Source organism: Phyllobates terribilis, unplaced genomic scaffold (assembly GCF_046119375.1).
Source record: "Phyllobates terribilis strain yellow unplaced genomic scaffold, ASM4611937v1 Scaffold_986__1_contigs__length_492241, whole genome shotgun sequence".
Lineage (NCBI taxonomy): Eukaryota > Metazoa > Chordata > Amphibia > Anura > Dendrobatidae > Phyllobates > Phyllobates terribilis.
This window is the reverse complement of record NW_027363746.1, coordinates 234,516-251,220: the sequence shown is the minus strand read 5'-3', so window position 1 is coordinate 251,220 and position 16,705 is coordinate 234,516. Positions and strand designations below refer to the sequence as shown.

Sequence of the window (16,705 nt, the reverse complement as noted above, 5' to 3'; positions counted from 1 at the left end):
TGCATTGCATTGCCATGTAATGTAATGTAATGCAATGCTATCTATCTAGCTCTCCCTCTATACTTCCTTTTGGATAAACAGACATATTAGGCAAGCATTTTGGAGCTTTCACCTAAATAACTACAGGTGGTGAGATAAGCTTCACAATATAATTGACCTTTCAGTATATTGTTGCACACACACCATCTATTTAGCAAATGCCCTTGTTATCAACAGCAGCCTTTTAAACTCACCTGAGCTAACAGGTATGTGAGCTGGTTACTCTGCTGCGCTTAAAATTTCTTTTTTGGTTTGCTACAATGCCTTTTCTGAAACGTTGTCTCCCTCTGCTGGAACACTGACTTCTTTCATTTAATGCCTGCAGACTATAAAAGAGAAACCAACCCAAAAAGTTTGGTTGATTAGTCTGTGGCATTCTTTTAAACTGTTGCTTATGGCGGTCTCTGTGAGCTTCTCAGTGACATTCAGCCATCCAGGTATCCCGCCTGCAGTAGACGGAATGTGGCAATGGAACGCTGGCTGCGCGTGTCATAATAGGCTCTGAGCCTTTATATACCTGCGCACAGCAGCAGCCACCTTCAGTCTGCTGCTGGACAGCCAGCAGCAGCAGCAGCAGGAGAGGTAATTAATCAGCAACCCTCCAGCTAAGGGTAGACAGCTGCTCGTTCCACCCCCCCCCCGCCTTAATTGGTTCTCCTCCCTTCCAACGGTGTTGAGGCGGGTGGGAACAGCCGGGGGTTGAGGGTACTGTGCTAAAAGAGGTGGAGTTATGCAGATCTAAAACGCGTGGATTGCAGCAGCAGCAAGCCGAAAAGTGCAGGCATGTGAGGGATCTAGAGGTTGACAGCATGTCTTCTTAACGGGAGTCCAGGTGGCCATCTCCACAAATGGACTTTTCAGAATCCTTGGGTGGCACCGTAGTCGGAAACCAATTCTGGTTATCGCTTCTCGGCCTTTTGGCTAAGATCAAGTGTAGTATCTGTTCTTATCAGTTTAATATCTGATACGTCCCCTATCTGGGGACCATATATTAAATGGATTTTTAGAACAGGGAGATGGAAAAAGAGCTTGCTCTGTCCACTCCACGCATTGACCTGGTATTGCAGTATCTCCAGGACCGGTGCACCCCTTCTTTAATGCAGTTTCTAAAATCAGAAAGAATTGAATTCAATGCTTTTTGTTCATTTTGCTTGTTTGTCGGATTTTGGGATGGACTCTTTGGCTTTGCTTTTCTTCTCCTCATTGGATTTTTCATGTTAAAAGTTGCAGAAGCCAGATGACAAGCTCATTTTGGTTCAACTTCAGCAACTGTGCATTGCATTGCCATGTAATGTAATGTAATGCAATGCTATCTATCTAGCTCTCCCTCTATACTTCCTTTTGGACAAACAGGCATATTAGGCAAGCATTTTGGAGCTTTCACCTAAATAACTACAGGTGGTGAGATAAGCTGCACAATATAATTGACCTTTCAGTATATTGTTGCACACACACCATCTATTTAGCAAATGCCCTTGTTATCAACAGCAGCCTTTTAAACTCACCTGATCTAACAGGTATGTGAGCTGGTTACTCTGCTGCGCTTAAAATTTCTTTTTTGGTTTGCTACAATGCCTTTTCTGAAACGTTGTCTCCCTCTGCTGGAACACTGACTTCTTTCATTTAATGCCTGCAGACTATAAAAGAGAAACCAACCCAAAAAGTTTGGTTGATTAGTCTGTGGCATTCTTTTAAACTGTTGCTTATGGCGGTCTCTGTGAGCTTCTCAGTGACATTCAGCCATCCAGGTATCCCGCCTGCAGTAGACGGAATGTGGCAATGGAACGCTGGCTGCGCGTGTCATAATAGGCTCTGAGCCTTTATATACCTGCGCACAGCAGCAGCCACCTTCAGTCTGCTGCTGGACAGCCAGCAGCAGCAGCAGCAGGAGAGGTAATTAATCAGCAACCCTCCAGCTAAGGGTAGACAGCTGCTCGTTCCACCCCCCCCCCGCCTTAATTGGTTCTCCTCCCTTCCAACGGTGTTGAGGCGGGTGGGAACAGCCGGGGGTTGAGGGTACTGTGCTAAAAGAGGTGGAGTTATGCAGATCTAAAACGCGTGGATTGCAGCAGCAGCAAGCCGAAAAGTGCAGGCATGTGAGGGATCTAGAGGTTGACAGCATGTCTTCTTAACGGGAGTCCAGGTGGCCATCTCCACAAATGGACTTTTCAGAATCCTTGGGTGGCACCGTAGTCGGAAACCAATTCTGGTTATCGCTTCTCGGCCTTTTGGCTAAGATCAAGTGTAATATCTGTTCTTATCAGTTTAATATCTGATACGTCCCCTATCTGGGGACCATATATTAAATGGATTTTTAGAACAGGGAGATGGAAAAAGAGCTTGCTCTGTCCACTCCACGCATTGACCTGGTATTGCAGTATCTCCAGGACCGGTGCACCCCTTCTTTAATGCAGTTTCTAAAATCAGAAAGAATTGAATTCAATGCTTTTTGTTCATTTTGCTTGTTTGTCGGATTTTGGGATGGACTCTTTGGCTTTGCTTTTCTTCTCCTCATTGGATTTTTCATGTTAAAAGTTGCAGAAGCCAGATGACAAGCTCATTTTGGTTCAACTTCAGCAACTGTGCATTGCATTGCCATGTAATGTAATGTAATGCAATGCTATCTATCTAGCTATCCCTCTATACTTCCTTTTGGATAAACAGACATATTAGGCAAGCATTTTGGAGCTTTCACCTAAATAACTACAGGTGGTGAGATAAGCTGCACAATATAATTGACCTTTCAGTATATTGTTGCACACACACCATCTATTTAGCAAATGCCCTTGTTATCAACAGCAGCCTTTTAAACTCACCTGAGCTAACAGGTATGTGAGCTGGTTACTCTGCTGGGCTTAAAATTTCTTTTTTGGTTTGCTACAATGCCTTTTCTGAAACGTTGTCTCCCTCTGCTGGAACACTGACTTCTTTCATTTAATGCCTGCAGACTATAAAAGAGAAACCAACCCAAAAAGTTTGGTTGATTAGTCTGTGGCATTCTTTTAAACTGTTGCTTATGGCGGTCTCTGTGAGCTTCTCAGTGACATTCAGCCATCCAGGTATCCCGCCTGCAGTAGACGGAATGTGGCAATGGAACGCTGGCTGCGCGTGTCATAATAGGCTCTGAGCCTTTATATACCTGCGCACAGCAGCAGCCACCTTCAGTCTGCTGCTGGACAGCCAGCAGCAGCAGCAGCAGGAGAGGTAATTAATCAGCAACCCTCCTGCTAAGGGTAGACAGCTGCTCGTTCCACCCCCCCCCCCGCCTTAATTGGTTCTCCTCCCTTCCAACGGTGTTGAGGCGGGTGGGAACAGCCGGGGGTTGAGGGTACTGTGCTAAAAGAGGTGGAGTTATGCAGATCTAAAACGCGTGGATTGCAGCAGCAGCAAGCCGAAAAGTGCAGGCATGTGAGGGATCTAGAGGTTGACAGCATGTCTTCTTAACGGGAGTCCAGGTGGCCATCTCCACAAATGGACTTTTCAGAATCCTTGGGTGGCACCGTAGTCGGAAACCAATTCTGGTTATCGCTTCTCGGCCTTTTGGCTAAGATCAAGTGTAGTATCTTTCGAAAAGGCGGTTTTTTTATGTTGGCCGCCCTAGTAGATTGATACATTTTGCACACTGGGGTTTAGGCGCTTGTTAGTACGCCAGGTGGCTAATATAGTCATCTGGTGGAAAGCATGGCCCCCCAGGATCGACGTCATTGGGCCGGGGAAGATCGAAAGCCCGAAGTGTGAAGTGCCCCAGGAGTGGTGACCCTGGGGTGCCTTAACTCACTGGGATTGGGAACCCCACTTGAGTTTATGGCACATTTGCACAAGCACTTCAAATTTTTTTTCTTCGCACACACCCTTATTCCGGGCCTTCTGGCCTTAGGATGGGGAATTTTTCAATTTCCGGTCGAAGGTCCGGGCAGTATTATACTGTGAAACCTTCACTATTTATTTAATTTTTTTGTCACTGTGTGTCCACTTATTCACGTGTGTCCACGTCCTTACTAGGATTTTGTCGGGATGCGGTTCCCTAACGGGTTCCTCTCTTGGCAGGTCTAGGGGGGGAGTGTGTGGCCATCAGGTTCCGCTCCCCCCTGAACCCCCTTGGCTCTCCTCTTTCGGGAGGAGAGCGATGTTGGCTCCCCTCTTCCGGGAGGGGAGCACAGTCTTTGGCTCCCAGTGCCTTGCTCGGGTGAGAACTCGGGCAGGTATTGGGGGTAAGATTGGGTCGCCTCTGGTTTCGGTTGGAGGTGGCTATTTGTCCCTGTTCCTCGCTGTGGCCTTCTGGCTCGGAGGGACGGGGAATGGTTTGGGGGACCCTTCTCCTTTTGGAGAGGGTTTCAAGAAGACCAGCATCCTAGTGCACTTTTTTTGTGGCACTTGTCACTTTTTCAAGCGCACTCGGGTTTTGTACACGAATTCGGGCTTTCACAAAAAAAAAAAATCTGTTCTTATCAGTTTAATATCTGATACGTCCCCTATCTGGGGACCATATATTAAATGGATTTTTAGAACAGGGAGATGGAAAAAGAGCTTGCTCTGTCCACTCCACGCATTGACCTGGTATTGCAGTATCTCCAGGACCGGTGCACCCCTTCTTTAATGCAGTTTCTAAAATCAGAAAGAATTGAATTCAATGCTTTTTGTTCATTTTGCTTGTTTGTCGGATTTTGGGATGGACTCTTTGGCTTTGCTTTTCTTCTCCTCATTGGATTTTTCATGTTAAAAGTTGCAGAAGCCAGATGACAAGCTCATTTTGGTTCAACTTCAGCAACTGTGCATTGCATTGCCATGTAATGTAATGTAATGCAATGCTATCTATCTAGCTCTCCCTCTATACTTCCTTTTGGATAAACAGACATATTAGGCAAGCATTTTGGAGCTTTCACCTAAATAACTACAGGTGGTGAGATAAGCTTCACAATATAATTGACCTTTCAGTATATTGTTGCACACACACCATCTATTTAGCAAATGCCCTTGTTATCAACAGCAGCCTTTTAAACTCACCTGAGCTAACAGGTATGTGAGCTGGTTACTCTGCTGCGCTTAAAATTTCTTTTTTGGTTTGCTACAATGCCTTTTCTGAAACGTTGTCTCCCTCTGCTGGAACACTGACTTCTTTCATTTAATGCCTGCAGACTATAAAAGAGAAACCAACCCAAAAAGTTTGGTTGATTAGTCTGTGGCATTCTTTTAAACTGTTGCTTATGGCGGTCTCTGTGAGCTTCTCAGTGACATTCAGCCATCCAGGTATCCCGCCTGCAGTAGACGGAATGTGGCAATGGAACGCTGGCTGCGCGTGTCATAATAGGCTCTGAGCCTTTATATACCTGCGCACAGCAGCAGCCACCTTCAGTCTGCTGCTGGACAGCCAGCAGCAGCAGCAGCAGGAGAGGTAATTAATCAGCAACCCTCCAGCTAAGGGTAGACAGCTGCTCGTTCCACCCCCCCCCCGCCTTAATTGGTTCTCCTCCCTTCCAACGGTGTTGAGGCGGGTGGGAACAGCCGGGGGTTGAGGGTACTGTGCTAAAAGAGGTGGAGTTATGCAGATCTAAAACGCGTGGATTGCAGCAGCAGCAAGCCGAAAAGTGCAGGCATGTGAGGGATCTAGAGGTTGACAGCATGTCTTCTTAACGGGAGTCCAGGTGGCCATCTCCACAAATGGACTTTTCAGAATCCTTGGGTGGCACCGTAGTCGGAAACCAATTCTGGTTATCGCTTCTCGGCCTTTTGGCTAAGATCAAGTGTAGTATCTGTTCTTATCAGTTTAATATCTGATACGTCCCCTATCTGGGGACCATATATTAAATGGATTTTTAGAACAGGGAGATGGAAAAAGAGCTTGCTCTGTCCACTCCACGCATTGACCTGGTATTGCAGTATCTCCAGGACCGGTGCACCCCTTCTTTAATGCAGTTTCTAAAATCAGAAAGAATTGAATTCAATGCTTTTTGTTCATTTTGCTTGTTTGTCGGATTTTGGGATGGACTCTTTGGCTTTGCTTTTCTTCTCCTCATTGGATTTTTCATGTTAAAAGTTGCAGAAGCCAGATGACAAGCTCATTTTGGTTCAACTTCAGCAACTGTGCATTGCATTGCCATGTAATGTAATGTAATGCAATGCTATCTATCTAGCTCTCCCTCTATACTTCCTTTTGGACAAACAGGCATATTAGGCAAGCATTTTGGAGCTTTCACCTAAATAACTACAGGTGGTGAGATAAGCTGCACAATATAATTGACCTTTCAGTATATTGTTGCACACACACCATCTATTTAGCAAATGCCCTTGTTATCAACAGCAGCCTTTTAAACTCACCTGATCTAACAGGTATGTGAGCTGGTTACTCTGCTGCGCTTAAAATTTCTTTTTTGGTTTGCTACAATGCCTTTTCTGAAACGTTGTCTCCCTCTGCTGGAACACTGACTTCTTTCATTTAATGCCTGCAGACTATAAAAGAGAAACCAACCCAAAAAGTTTGGTTGATTAGTCTGTGGCATTCTTTTAAACTGTTGCTTATGGCGGTCTCTGTGAGCTTCTCAGTGACATTCAGCCATCCAGGTATCCCGCCTGCAGTAGACGGAATGTGGCAATGGAACGCTGGCTGCGCGTGTCATAATAGGCTCTGAGCCTTTATATACCTGCGCACAGCAGCAGCCACCTTCAGTCTGCTGCTGGACAGCCAGCAGCAGCAGCAGCAGGAGAGGTAATTAATCAGCAACCCTCCAGCTAAGGGTAGACAGCTGCTCGTTCCACCCCCCCCCCGCCTTAATTGGTTCTCCTCCCTTCCAACGGTGTTGAGGCGGGTGGGAACAGCCGGGGGTTGAGGGTACTGTGCTAAAAGAGGTGGAGTTATGCAGATCTAAAACGCGTGGATTGCAGCAGCAGCAAGCCGAAAAGTGCAGGCATGTGAGGGATCTAGAGGTTGACAGCATGTCTTCTTAACGGGAGTCCAGGTGGCCATCTCCACAAATGGACTTTTCAGAATCCTTGGGTGGCACCGTAGTCGGAAACCAATTCTGGTTATCGCTTCTCGGCCTTTTGGCTAAGATCAAGTGTAATATCTGTTCTTATCAGTTTAATATCTGATACGTCCCCTATCTGGGGACCATATATTAAATGGATTTTTAGAACAGGGAGATGGAAAAAGAGCTTGCTCTGTCCACTCCACGCATTGACCTGGTATTGCAGTATCTCCAGGACCGGTGCACCCCTTCTTTAATGCAGTTTCTAAAATCAGAAAGAATTGAATTCAATGCTTTTTGTTCATTTTGCTTGTTTGTCGGATTTTGGGATGGACTCTTTGGCTTTGCTTTTCTTCTCCTCATTGGATTTTTCATGTTAAAAGTTGCAGAAGCCAGATGACAAGCTCATTTTGGTTCAACTTCAGCAACTGTGCATTGCATTGCCATGTAATGTAATGTAATGCAATGCTATCTATCTAGCTCTCCCTCTATACTTCCTTTTGGATAAACAGACATATTAGGCAAGCATTTTGGAGCTTTCACCTAAATAACTACAGGTGGTGAGATAAGCTGCACAATATAATTGACCTTTCAGTATATTGTTGCACACACACCATCTATTTAGCAAATGCCCTTGTTATCAACAGCAGCCTTTTAAACTCACCTGAGCTAACAGGTATGTGAGCTGGTTACTCTGCTGGGCTTAAAATTTCTTTTTTGGTTTGCTACAATGCCTTTTCTGAAACGTTGTCTCCCTCTGCTGGAACACTGACTTCTTTCATTTAATGCCTGCAGACTATAAAAGAGAAACCAACCCAAAAAGTTTGGTTGATTAGTCTGTGGCATTCTTTTAAACTGTTGCTTATGGCGGTCTCTGTGAGCTTCTCAGTGACATTCAGCCATCCAGGTATCCCGCCTGCAGTAGACGGAATGTGGCAATGGAACGCTGGCTGCGCGTGTCATAATAGGCTCTGAGCCTTTATATACCTGCGCACAGCAGCAGCCACCTTCAGTCTGCTGCTGGACAGCCAGCAGCAGCAGCAGCAGGAGAGGTAATTAATCAGCAACCCTCCTGCTAAGGGTAGACAGCTGCTCGTTCCACCCCCCCCCCCGCCTTAATTGGTTCTCCTCCCTTCCAACGGTGTTGAGGCGGGTGGGAACAGCCGGGGGTTGAGGGTACTGTGCTAAAAGAGGTGGAGTTATGCAGATCTAAAACGCGTGGATTGCAGCAGCAGCAAGCCGAAAAGTGCAGGCATGTGAGGGATCTAGAGGTTGACAGCATGTCTTCTTAACGGGAGTCCAGGTGGCCATCTCCACAAATGGACTTTTCAGAATCCTTGGGTGGCACCGTAGTCGGAAACCAATTCTGGTTATCGCTTCTCGGCCTTTTGGCTAAGATCAAGTGTAGTATCTTTCGAAAAGGCGGTTTTTTTATGTTGGCCGCCCTAGTAGATTGATACATTTTGCACACTGGGGTTTAGGCGCTTGTTAGTACGCCAGGTGGCTAATATAGTCATCTGGTGGAAAGCATGGCCCCCCAGGATCGACGTCATTGGGCCGGGGAAGATCGAAAGCCCGAAGTGTGAAGTGCCCCAGGAGTGGTGACCCTGGGGTGCCTTAACTCACTGGGATTGGGAACCCCACTTGAGTTTATGGCACATTTGCACAAGCACTTCAAATTTTTTTTCTTCGCACACACCCTTATTCCGGGCCTTCTGGCCTTAGGATGGGGAATTTTTCAATTTCCGGTCGAAGGTCCGGGCAGTATTATACTGTGAAACCTTCACTATTTATTTAATTTTTTTGTCACTGTGTGTCCACTTATTCACGTGTGTCCACGTCCTTACTAGGATTTTGTCGGGATGCGGTTCCCTAACGGGTTCCTCTCTTGGCAGGTCTAGGGGGGGAGTGTGTGGCCATCAGGTTCCGCTCCCCCCTGAACCCCCTTGGCTCTCCTCTTTCGGGAGGAGAGCGATGTTGGCTCCCCTCTTCCGGGAGGGGAGCACAGTCTTTGGCTCCCAGTGCCTTGCTCGGGTGAGAACTCGGGCAGGTATTGGGGGTAAGATTGGGTCGCCTCTGGTTTCGGTTGGAGGTGGCTATTTGTCCCTGTTCCTCGCTGTGGCCTTCTGGCTCGGAGGGACGGGGAATGGTTTGGGGGACCCTTCTCCTTTTGGAGAGGGTTTCAAGAAGACCAGCATCCTAGTGCACTTTTTTTGTGGCACTTGTCACTTTTTCAAGCGCACTCGGGTTTTGTACACGAATTCGGGCTTTCACAAAAAAAAAAAATCTGTTCTTATCAGTTTAATATCTGATACGTCCCCTATCTGGGGACCATATATTAAATGGATTTTTAGAACAGGGAGATGGAAAAAGAGCTTGCTCTGTCCACTCCACGCATTGACCTGGTATTGCAGTATCTCCAGGACCGGTGCACCCGTTCTTTAATGCAGTTTCTAAAATCAGAAAGAATTGAATTCAATGCTTTTTGTTCATTTTGCTTGTTTGTCGGATTTTGGGATGGACTCTTTGGCTTTGCTTTTCTTCTCCTCATTGGATTTTTCATGTTAAAAGTTGCAGAAGCCAGATGACAAGCTCATTTTGGTTCAACTTCAGCAACTGTGCATTGCATTGCCATGTAATCTAATGTAATGCAATGCTATCTATCTAGCTCTCCCTCTATACTTCCTTTTGGACAAACAGACATATTAGGCAAGCATTTTGGAGCTTTCACCTAAATAACTACAGGTGGTGAGATAAGCTGCACAATATAATTGACCTTTCAGTATATTGTTGCACACACACCATCTATTTAGCAAATGCCCTTGTTATCAACAGCAGCCTTTTAAACTCACCTGATCTAACAGGTATGTGAGCTGGTTACTCTGCTGCGCTTAAAATTTCTTTTTTGGTTTGCTACAATGCCTTTTCTGAAACGTTGTCTCCCTCTGCTGGAACACTGACTTCTTTCATTTAATGCCTGCAGACTATAAAAGAGAAACCAACCCAAAAAGTTTGGTTGATTAGTCTGTGGCATTCTTTTAAACTGTTGCTTATGGCGGTCTCTGTGAGCTTCTCAGTGACATTCAGCCATCCAGGTATCCCGCCTGCAGTAGACGGAATGTGGCAATGGAACGCTGGCTGCGCGTGTCATAATAGGCTCTGAGCCTTTATATACCTGCGCACAGCAGCAGCCACCTTCAGTCTGCTGCTGGACAGCCAGCAGCAGCAGCAGCAGGAGAGGTAATTAATCAGCAACCCTCCTGCTAAGGGTAGACAGCTGCTCGTTCCACCCCCCCCCCCGCCTTAATTGGTTCTCCTCCCTTCCAACGGTGTTGAGGCGGGTGGGAACAGCCGGGGGTTGAGGGTACTGTGCTAAAAGAGGTGGAGTTATGCAGATCTAAAACGCGTGGATTGCAGCAGCAGCAAGCCGAAAAGTGCAGGCATGTGAGGGATCTAGAGGTTGACAGCATGTCTTCTTAACGGGAGTCCAGGTGGCCATCTCCACAAATGGACTTTTCAGAATCCTTGGGTGGCACCGTAGTCGGAAACCAATTCTGGTTATCGCTTCTCGGCCTTTTGGCTAGGATCAGGTGCAGTGATCTAACGGTTGCTGCCTTGGTCTCGGCTAGGAGGTGCCTGGGGTACCCGACTTGTTGGCCTTGGGGGATCGCTCTCTCTTAACTGAGGGAGCTTCACCCCCTTGCAGCTATTGGCAGGTCGGCTTAGTCCCCGGACAACGGGGAGCGATCGCGTCTTGTCTTCGGGGCGACCCGAGGAAATAAGGGCGTTTTCCTTTGCTGAGCTTTATCGCTTAGTGGGCTGTGTAAGTTCTTGGGGTACCCCTCCCTCGGTCTTGGGTTTGTTCCTGCTTTTGTGGGATTCATTCCCTTGTTACTATTGGGGGAGGGCTTAGTCCCTGAGGGCCGAAAATGCCTTTTTCTTTTGGATTTGCGGTGGGGGAGACTCCACTGCGACAGTCCATTAGAATCATGGTGGATGAATGCCAGCGCCATGAGAAGAATCTGCAGTACATCGTGCATGAGATTCTTTTTGGGTTCTTCCACCTGGAGCGAGATAAGATCCTGTGTCTTTACGATCAGGAATTCCGTGGGCGATATACCATTTCCTTTATGGCTAAATCATGCTGTGATAATATCCATGCAGCACTGATGGTTGCGGACAAGGACGATGAGAGACTGAACGGGCTGAGCTTTGACTTCCTGTACGGTGAAGAGGAAGTACCCTTGGTGATCTTCATGTACAGCCCATTCGTCTCTGAGGGCGATATCGAAACCTTTTTGAAGCGTTACTGCAAGTCAGTGCGCTTCTCACATGATATCCTCAACTCCCAGCGCTTCTGGAATGGGAAGAGGAAATACCTGGTGAAGTTCCATCCAGATCAGAGCGGCATTGGTGGTCTTCACCACCCGCCTGCTAATTTTGCCATTGGTAATGTCAGGGGATTCCTACGCTACCCAGGAATGCCCCTTCAATGCCGGAATTGTCATGAATATGGGCATACACGAGAAAATTGTACAAGGTCTCATGTAGTCTTTTGCAACAAGTGCGGTAAGAGTGGGCACACCTCCGCTACGTGTGACTCTGAGATCGTATGTAACCTATGTGGGAAGGCAGGTCACGCCTTCAGGAATTGTCCGAGCAAAAAGTCAAAAACATATGACATGTTTGTCAGGTCAACTGACTATCCAAGAATACTTCGGAGGGAGTATTACTACACCTGCCCCTGGACCTGGGTTGGCGCACGCTGACGGGTCCGGACCAAATCCTTCAACGGCTCCGCCAGAGGGCCCGCTGGTAGTTCCACAGAAGGACGGTCGTAGGGGTTCCATAAGATTAACCGAGGGTTCGCTCTCTGTGGAATTGATCGATGTTCTGGCTCTAGATGTTGCCGTATCTCAGAGTCAAGAGGAAGGGTCCTCATCCAGCATGAATGCACCACCGGCATTATGTGGAACTGAGGAGACCTCTAGTACCCCGATTAAGCAAGCACCCAGATTCGCCACACCATCATCGGTGATCTTGGGTAAGGGCAAAAAGGGTACGCTCCTTAATCGATCAACCAGTGTGTCAGAAAGAGAGACCTCTAGGGCGCGAAGTAAAAAGGACCTGGCTAAGACCCAGTCGAGCCCTGGTCCTCGAACCAGAAGTCGCAGTAGTTCCGTGACCAGACCAGAGGACAAGACGACCCAGAGGGATGACACCCGTTCCATAGACCAGACCGCCATGAGGACTGCAGATGCACAGGACTTGGAAAAGATGGACAGCTCCCAGCCTCTGAAAAGGCAACGGGAGGACGTAAAGCAACCTGATATCCAAAGAAAACACGGATGTCGAGGTCCAGATGAGGAGCCAAAAGTGGATGATGCCTTTTTGCCTGCTTCAGATCCCGGTAATATTAAACAAATCCTGACCCCTGGAGATGCGGAGGAGGAGGTGCCGTGTATTGACTTCTTCCCATCTTCAGATCCTGATTCTTCTTAATGTCTGTTCCTCTTAAAATCTCCTCACTAAATGTGAGGTCCCTAAAGAGCCCTACACGTAGGGCTGCTTTATTTTCTTATTTAGAGACATTGGAATTTGATTTCTGCTTTCTACAAGAATGTGGTATACAGAGTAATTTAAATTATAAGGACTTAAAAGAAGACTGGAAACTGGGCGTTTCTGTGTGGTCCGGTGCTAATGACTGTCGTGCTGCCGGAGTTGGACTACTTTGCCGTGGACATTCTACCATCATTCAATCTGTGACTGAAATTATACCTGGCAGAGCTATTTTAATACATCTTGTTTTTAATGGACTTTCTTTACGTTTATTAAATGTGTACGCTCCTCCTGGGAAGCAGGAAAGGGCGGATTTACTTGAAATATTGCCATTATTTTGTGTTGGGTCAACCCCCCTGCTAGTGGGAGGAGATTTTAATTGTTTACGTGATGGGGAATCCCGGCAGGGTGGGGATGTGAATCATAAAGACCGTACCTCCTATTTGTTGAAAAGTTTAATTGATGATTTTAGATTACAGGACTGCTGGAAGGAACTCTTGCCGGCGGATCCAGGTGTTACATGGTCCAATGGAAGAGTTTCTTCTAGAATTGATTTCATATTTGCTTCTACTGCCTTTAAACCTTGTAAATGTTTTCTTTTATCTAATTTATTCTCTGATCATAAAGTTTTATCTGTGTTTTTAGAGTTAGCAGGGGAACAAAATACCTCAAGAGGCCCATGGAGATTAAATACAACTCTCCTAGAGGATATTGATATTCAAAAGAGGTTTGTGCAGGCCTACCAGTGCTGGCAATCAAAGAGAGACCCCCGCGCCTCGATGCTGGATTGGTGGGAGAGCATTAAACCTAAGATTAAATTATTTTTTATTAAGGCAGGGAAAATGAAAGCAAAAAAGAAAAAGCAGTGGTTTTATGTTTTTAATATGAGATTACAAGTACTCTTTAAACTAAAAGAAGTTGGTATTGATGTGGATGATGATATTGCAAATCTTAAGTCTGAAATAAAAAATGCTCTTAATGAAAAAGGAAAACAAATAATTTTTAACTCCCATGTACAGCACCTGGAGGAAGGAGAGAAATGCTCCCGATTCTTCTTCAAAAAGGTAATGGGGAGGAGGGACGCAATCCTAAATCTTGAAGGTGAAAATCATATTAAGGGTATGTTAGGAAAAGCTTTTAATTTTTATCAACTTCTTTTTAACACTAAAGTTATAGATCCATCCTTTTTAGAGTATGCTATTTATTCCCTTGATTTTAAGTTAGATATTTTAGACCAGGGTATTTTATCTAGGGATCTCACCAGTGAGGAACTTTTACAGATTTTTAAAAGTTTCTCCAGTGGGAAAGCCCCTGGGGAAGACGGTCTACCGATTGAGTTTTATCTGACTTTTTGGGGAATTTTAAAGAACGATATGTTTTTATTGTTTAAAGAAGCTTTTAATACTAATAAATTACCCCCATCTTGGAGGAGAGGTCTGGTATCTTTAATATATAAAAAAGGGGATAGGAGCCAACTTAAAAACTGGCGGCCTATTACGCTTTTAAACCTTGATTATAAAATTTTAGCTAAACTTATTGCAGTCCGTTTAAAACCCTTTATAGCCAAATTAATTCACCCTAACCAGGTATGTGGTGTTCCCGGAAGAACCATAGCTGAGTCCCTCAACATAATTAGGGATACCATATGGTATTCAAAAGAGAGAAGTCAAAACCTTGCTATTTTATCCTTAGACTTTGAAAAAGCTTTTGACAGGGTATCGCATGAATTTCTTTTTATGGTTCTTAAAAAAATGGCGTTTCCAGAGAAAATTTTAACCCGCATTATGCTTTTATATTATTCTTGTTTTAGTCAAATTTCTGTAAATGGGTTTTTAACGAAGGGGGTTCCTCTATTATCAGGGGTGAAACAAGGGTGCCCTCTCTCACCACTGCTCTTTATCTGTGTTATGGAACCACTATTAACCATACTGAGAAAAGATAAAGTAATTAAAGGGGTACCTATTCCCGGGAGTAGGGGTATGCAACTTAAAGCCCTAAGTTACATGGATGATGTTACCATACTATGTCCAGATTCCACATCTCTGAGGAGGGTATTGAGAAACACACAATTTTTCTGTGAAGCCTCAGGTTTTAAATTAAATATAGATAAATGTGACTGTTTTAATGTGGGGGGATGGGACTCCTCTTTGACCCCTGGGATAGTGATACAGAAAAATCACATAAAAATTTTAGGAATTATTTTTAACCAAGCCAATGAGGGGGACCCTAACTGGGACTCTGCAATGGATAAAATAGAAAAAAAGATCTCATTGTGGAATTTAAGGAACCTTAGTATGGAAGGTAAAATTTTAATTATTAAAGCCGTTTTAATTCCCATTATGTTGTATGTTGCAATGGTGTTTCCCCCTTCCAATTTACAAATCAAGAAAGTAACAAGAATTGTTTTTATGTTTTTATGGGGTTCAAAAATGGAAAAGTTAAAAAGAGATCTGATGTACAAATGTAAATCTAATGGAGGTAAAGATGTACCCAATTTTTTTACCTTTTTCCATATAAAGTATTTCTGCTTCTGTTTTAAGGTTTTTAAATCTGATGGCATTTTTAGTTATTTTTTAAAATATGCAGCAGGAATGATTTTTAAAAGGTGGTTTAGCCTACCTTTAAGTTCTCCTGTGCTCCTGTGCCCACCTAAACAGTATGTGATACTTGAGAAAACGGTCAGACTTTTAGGTCTCCAGGAATTGGAGCCTGATATATTGGGGGACCAAAGGAAGGTATCTATTGCTTGCAGACACTCTGAGGACACAATTCCTGTCTCCAATTTTTCACAGGCAAGGTCCAAAACGGTGTGGCGAAATGTGTACGGGAAATATCTTGCAAATGTACACAAGGACCTTGCCTGGGCTATCGTCCACCAGTGCCTCCCTACCCGTGAGTTTCAACATAGGCGGGGGCTGGTGGCGAGAGCCAAATGTCCAAGAGATATATGCGGGGAAAGTGAGTCTGTATTGCATCTCTTTTGGAATTGTCATTTTGCACAGGAGGTTTGGAGAAAGGTAGGCCCACTTTTAAAATGGGCATGTGGCCTGAAAGATTTTAATCACTTTTATGTCTTTTATGGTCTTTTTAAGTGTCCAAATTTTAAACAATTCCGAGTTGCCTGGATTATTATTAATTGTTTTAAAAATGCCACGTGGAAAGTTAGAAATATTTTACTCTTCAAACATGATCATATTGATTCAACAGACTGTATAAAAATTGCTTTAAGTGAAATGTATATTTACTATCTCAGAGATAAAAAACTGTATGGAGCAAAAGAAGCGGCTTCTATGTGGTGTGTACAATTATGGAACACAATTAGTGGTAATTAAATAAACCCAAGTACATCTGTAATTATGATTTTCTTAATTGTTACAATGGTTTTATGATGGTAAATTGTGTTTTTACAAAAAACTTGAATTAATTATTATCATGTTTTATCATTTTATTGTAATGTTATAAATGTTCTTTTTTAAAACCTTTGTAAATATACTTTGGAATCAATAAAATTGCGTTGAAACCTTATCTGTTCTTATCAGTTTAATATCTGATACGTCCCCTATCTGGGGACCATATATTAAATGGATTTTTAGAACAGGGAGATGGAAAAAGAGCTTGCTCTGTCCACTCCACGCATTGACCTGGTATTGCAGTATCTCCAGGACCGGTGCACCCCTTCTTTAATGCAGTTTCTAAAATCAGAAAGAATTGAATTCAATGCTTTTTGTTCATTTTGCTTGTTTGTCGGATTTTGGGATGGACTCTTTGGCTTTGCTTTTCTTCTCCTCATTGGATTTTTCATGTTAAAAGTTGCAGAAGCCAGATGACAAGCTCATTTTGGTTCAACTTCAGCAACTGTGCATTGCATTGCCATGTAATGTAATGTAATGCAATGCTATCTATCTAGCTCTCCCTCTATACTTCCTTTTGGATAAACAGACATATTAGGCAAGCATTTTGGAGCTTTCACCTAAATAACTACAGGTGGTGAGATAAGCTGCACAATATAATTGACCTTTCAGTATATTGTTGCACACACACCATCTATTTAGCAAATGCCCTTGTTATCAACAGCAGCCTTTTAAACTCACCTGAGCTAACAGGTATGTGAGCTGGTTACTCTGCTGCGCTTAAAATTTCTTTTT

At 44.5% G+C, this 16,705-nt stretch overlaps 5 non-coding genes and 4 pseudogenes across 5 annotated transcripts; all 9 read left to right on the top strand.

Moving 5' to 3' along the window:
• Window positions 1-940: 940 nt before the first annotated feature.
• Window positions 941-1,131, top strand: LOC141241090 (U2 spliceosomal RNA). Its single transcript, XR_012305876.1, has one exon. It is a non-coding gene; the product is annotated as a U2 spliceosomal RNA (small nuclear RNA).
• Window positions 1,132-2,251: 1,120 nt separating this feature from the next.
• LOC141241273 (U2 spliceosomal RNA) lies at window positions 2,252-2,442 on the top strand. The gene has a single exon (XR_012306053.1). It is a non-coding gene; the product is annotated as a U2 spliceosomal RNA (small nuclear RNA).
• Window positions 2,443-3,563: 1,121 nt separating this feature from the next.
• On the top strand, window positions 3,564-3,656 carry LOC141241353 (U2 spliceosomal RNA; annotated as a pseudogene).
• Window positions 3,657-4,452: 796 nt separating this feature from the next.
• On the top strand, window positions 4,453-4,630 carry LOC141241338 (U2 spliceosomal RNA; annotated as a pseudogene).
• A 1,120-nt stretch (window positions 4,631-5,750) lies between these two features.
• Window positions 5,751-5,941, top strand: LOC141241089 (U2 spliceosomal RNA). Its single transcript, XR_012305875.1, has one exon. It is a non-coding gene; the product is annotated as a U2 spliceosomal RNA (small nuclear RNA).
• A 1,120-nt stretch (window positions 5,942-7,061) lies between these two features.
• Window positions 7,062-7,252, top strand: LOC141241272 (U2 spliceosomal RNA). Its single transcript, XR_012306052.1, has one exon. It is a non-coding gene; the product is annotated as a U2 spliceosomal RNA (small nuclear RNA).
• Window positions 7,253-8,373: 1,121 nt separating this feature from the next.
• On the top strand, window positions 8,374-8,466 carry LOC141241352 (U2 spliceosomal RNA; annotated as a pseudogene).
• Window positions 8,467-9,262: 796 nt separating this feature from the next.
• Window positions 9,263-9,440, top strand: LOC141241342 (U2 spliceosomal RNA; annotated as a pseudogene).
• A 6,609-nt stretch (window positions 9,441-16,049) lies between these two features.
• Window positions 16,050-16,238, top strand: LOC141241333 (U2 spliceosomal RNA). The gene has a single exon (XR_012306108.1). It is a non-coding gene; the product is annotated as a U2 spliceosomal RNA (small nuclear RNA).
• The last annotated feature ends 467 nt before the right edge of the window (window positions 16,239-16,705 follow it).